Raw genomic sequence first — 4,980 nt, forward strand, 5'->3', positions numbered from 1 at the left:
ATAACACTAGCTTACCTCAACGGGGATATGCATGTCCCCAACAATAAGAATATCATATTTCTTCTTGACAGTGGGAAGAGGAAATTCAAAACCTCCAATAGTAATTGTTGAAATTTTTCCAATAGAATTAATATTGTGGACTTGAGGTTGTTTCCTCGGAAAGTGTACCGTATGCTCATTACCATTAACATGAAAAGTGACATTGCCTTTGTTACAATCAATAACAGCCCCAGCAATATTCAAAAAGGGTCTACCAAGGATAATCGACATACTATCGTCCTCAGGAATATCAATAATAACAAAGTCTGTTAAAATAGTAACATTTGCCACCACAGTAGGCACATCCTCACAAATACCGACATGTATAGCAGTTGATTTATTAGCCATTTGCAAAGATATTTCAGTAGGTGTCAACTTATTCAAATCAAGTCTATGATATAAAGAGAGAGGCATAACACTAACACCGGCTCCAAGATCACATAAAGCAGTCTTAACATAGTTTCTTTTAATGAAGCATGGTATAGTTAGTACTCCTGGATCTCCATGTTTCTTTGGTATTCCACCCTTAAAACTATAATTATCAAGCATGGTGGAAATTTCAGGTTCCGGTATCTTTCTCTTATTAGTAACAATTTCCTTCATATACTTAGCATAAGGATACATTTTAAGCATATCAGTCAAACACATACGCAAAAAGATAGGTTTAATCATTTCAGTAAAGCGCTCAAAATCCTCATCATCATTTTTCTTGGATAGTTTAGGAGGAAAAGGCATGGGTTTCTGAACCCATGGTTCTCTTTCTTTACCGTGTTTCCTGGCAACAAAGTCTCTCTTGTCATAACGTTGATTCTTTGATCGTGGGTTATCAAGATCAACAACAGGTTCAATCTCTACATCATTATCATTGCTAGGTTTAGCACCAACATGAACGTCATCATTAACATTATCACTAGGTTCATGTTCATTGCCAGATTGTGTTCAACGTCAGAAATAGAAATATCGTTGGGATTCTCGGGTGTGTCAACAACAGGTTCACTAGAAATAGAAATATCGTTGGAAAGTCCTATCATTTTTCTTTTTCTTCCTCTTATAAGGACTAGGTACATCTACATTAGCTCTCTGCGAATCTTGCTCAATTCTCTTAGGGTGGCCCTCAGGATACAAAGGTTCCTGAGTCATTTTACCACCTCTAGTCATAACTCTAACAGCATTATCATTTTTCTTATTATTTAATTCATTGAGAAAATCATTCTGAGCTTTAAGTACTTGTTCTACTTGAGTGGTAACCATAGAAGCATGTTTACTAGTAAGTTTAAGTTCACCTTTAACACTAGCCATATAATCACTCAAGTGTTCAAGCATATCAGCATTGTGTTTCAATTGTCTACCAACATAAGCATTGAAGTTTTCTTGTTTAACCATAAAGTCATCAAACTCATCCAAGCATTGGCTAGCAAACTTAGTAAATGGGATTTCACATTTATCAAATCTATAGAGACAATTTACCTTTACTACCTATGTCGGGTTATCAAGACCATGTATTTCTTCAATAGGTGGTAAATTCTTAACATCTTCAGCTTTAATACATTTTTCTTTCATTGATTTCTTTGCCACTTGCATATCTTCAAGACTGAGAAATAGAATACCCCTTTTCTTCGGAGTTGGCTTAGGAGTTGGTTCAGGAAGTGTCAAATTATTTTCATTAGTCAGCATATTATTCAATAGCAATTCAGCTTGATCAACAGTTCTTTCCCTAAAAACACAACCAGCACAACTATCCAGGTGGTCTCTGGAAGCATCGGTTAGTCCATTATAAAAGATATCAAGTTTTTCATTTTTCTTGAGCAGACGATCAGGCAAAGCATTAAGTAATCGGAGAAGCCCCCCCCCCCAAGCTTGTGGGAGAGTCTCTTCTTAGATTTGCACAAAATTATATATTTCCCTTAACGCAGCTTGTTTCTTATGAGCGGGGAAATATTTAGCAGGGAAGTAATAAATCATGTCCTAGGGACTACGCACACGACCAGGATCAAGAGAATTAAATCATGTTTTAGAATCACCATTTAATGAGAACGGAAATAACTTAAGGATAAAGTAATAACGAGTTTTCTCATCATCAGTAAATAGGGTGGCTATATAATTTAATTTAGTAAGATGTGCCACAACAGTTTCATATTCATAGCCATAAAAAGGATCAGATTCAACTAAAGTAATTAACTCAGGATCGACAGAGAAATCATAATCCTTATCAGTAATAAAGATAGGTGAAGTAGTAAAAGCAGGGTCATATTTCATTCTAGCATTCAAAGACTTTTCTTTAAGCCTAACTAATAATTTCTTAAGATCAGAGATATCATTGCAAGCAATAAAGTCTCTAGCAGTTTCTTCATCCATAACATAAGCCTCAGGAACAACATGCAATACATATCTAGGGGAGAATCTTCATCATCAGTTCCATCAATATTATCGGTTTCAATAATTTCATTCTCTCTAGCCCTAGCAAGTTTTTCATCAGGAAATTCACCTAGTGAAATAGTAGTATCAAGCATAGAAGTAGTTTCATCATAAGTATCATGCAAAGCAGAAGTAGCATCATCAATAACGTGCGACCAATCAGAATCAATAGCATGTGTAGGTCTCGCAAGTTTACTCAAAACTGAAGGTGAATCAAGTGCAGAGCTAGATGGTAGTTCCTTATCTCCCCTCATATTTGAGGGAAAAATCTTGGTTCTTTCATCTTTCAAGTTCTTCATAGTGATAAGCAAATATAAATCCCAAGTGACTTAAAGAATAGAGCTATGCTCCCCGGCAACGACGCCAGAAAATAGTCTTGATAACCCACAATTATAGGGGATCGCAACAGTTTTCGAGGGTAGAGTATTCAACCCAAATTTATTGATTCGACACAAGGGGAGCCAAAGAATATTCTCAAGTATTAGCAGCTGAGTTGTCAATTCAACCACACCTGGAAACTTAATATCTGCTATAAAGTGTTTAGTAGCAAAGTAATATGATAGTAGTGGTAACGGTAGCAAAACGTAATAGTTTTGGTTTTATAGTGATTGTAACAGTAGCAATGTAAAAGTAAATAAGCGAAGAACAATATAGGAAAAGCTCGTAGGCATTGGATCGGTGATGGAGAATTATGTCGGATGCGATCGATCATGCAACAGTTATAACATAGGGTGACACCTAACTAGCTCCAGTTCATCAATTTAATGTAGGCATCTATTCCGAATATAGTCATACGTGCTTATGGGAAAGAACTTGCATGACATCTTTTGTCCTACCCTCCCGTGGCAGCGGGGTCCTATTGGAAACTAAGGGATATTAAGGCCTCCTTTTAATAGTGTACCGGACCAAAGCATTTACACATAGTGAATACATGAACTCCTCGAACTACGGTCATCACCGGTAATGGTCCCGATTATTGTCACTTCGGGGTTAACGGATCATAACACATAATAGGTGACTATAGACTTGCAAGATAGGATCAAGAACTCACATATATTCATGAAAACATAATAGGTTCAGATCTGAAATCATGGCACTCGGGCCCTAGTATCAAGCATTAAGCATAGCAAAGTCATAGCAACATCAATCTCAGAACATAGTGGATAATAGGGATCAAACCCTAACAAAAATAACTCGATTACATGATAAATCTCATCCAACCCATCACCGTCCAGCAAGCCTACGATGGAATTACTCACGCACGGTGGTGAGCATCATGAAATTGGTGATGGAGGAAGGTTGATGATGACGATAGCGACGGATTCCCCTCTCCGGAGCCCTGAACAGACTCCAGATCAGCCCTCCCGAGAGAGTTTAGGGATTGGCTGTGACGCCCGGATAATTAAGCTACAATAATCTCTGCTAATGATGTCACGTCACCTCTGTTACTATTCCTAACCCTCACGTTAGATCAAAACGTTTCAAAATCAAATTCTAATTTTGGACAAACAATAAAAGCTTTCAAATATCAAAACAAAAATGTTTGGAATGTGGCATAATTAAGTTTACTAAATTAGGTGCAACCTATATATTTTTCCAAAGATGAAATGTTTAGGAAATGGGACAAAACAGAAAAGAAAATATAGAAAAAGGAAAAGTAAAAAAACAGAAAACAACAAAAAAAGAAACCCCACCCCCCTACTGGGCCAGTCGGCCTAGCTGCTAGCCAGGCCGGCCCAAACCGGCGCAGGCGGCGCCCCCCCACTCCCCCATAACACCCCTGGGCAACCGAACCCTAGCCCATGTCACCCACTCCCCCCCACACACGATCCCCTCTCCTCCCTCTGTCTCCCCCCCAATTCAGATCGGGGAAAATGCCCCCGTCGCCGCCCCATCACGCCCCATCCCCCTCCGCGACGCCACCTAACTGGCGCCGCACCTCCCGGCCTCCTTCCTCTCCCTCATGCACCGCGTCGTCTTCCCCGAGCTCCGCGCGCGCTCCATCCATGGCCGCCCTGACCCCGTCTCCAGAAACACGTCGCCTCGCCAGAGGCCACCTCGCCGGACTGCCTCCTCGACGCCATCGTCCCCGCCTACCTTCCCACGCCCCGCCGCCCGAACCCCCTACAAACCCCCGTGAGCTCCCCCTCTCATCATTTCCCCTTCGCGCGCACGTGCTCGCAGCCGTGGCCTCGCCCCGCCCGACGTGCCCCCGCACACGCGCTCTCGAGCCCCGCCTCGTTCGGCCGCTGCGCTGCTCACCCGCGCCCTGCCGCGCACCAACGCGCTCCCACCCACGCGGGGCCGCGCCCGCTGCAGCTCGCTGCTCCGGCCGGCCGGTGCTGGCCTCACCCCGCCGCTCTGCCCTCTGCTGCTTGACCACCGACGCCGTTCGCACCACCCCTGCCCGCTCTGCACCACCGCAACCACCCCTGCCCGCTCGCGTCGTGGCCGTCGCCCCCGCGCCCGCGACCGGCGCCCGCGACCCTGGAGTCCCGCAGCACCGTGGCCCAACCTTGCCCCCAC

This window comes from Triticum urartu, chromosome 6A (genome assembly GCF_056163025.1).
Source record: "Triticum urartu cultivar PI428250 chromosome 6A, HENAU_Tu73, whole genome shotgun sequence".
Lineage (NCBI taxonomy): Eukaryota > Viridiplantae > Streptophyta > Magnoliopsida > Poales > Poaceae > Triticum > Triticum urartu.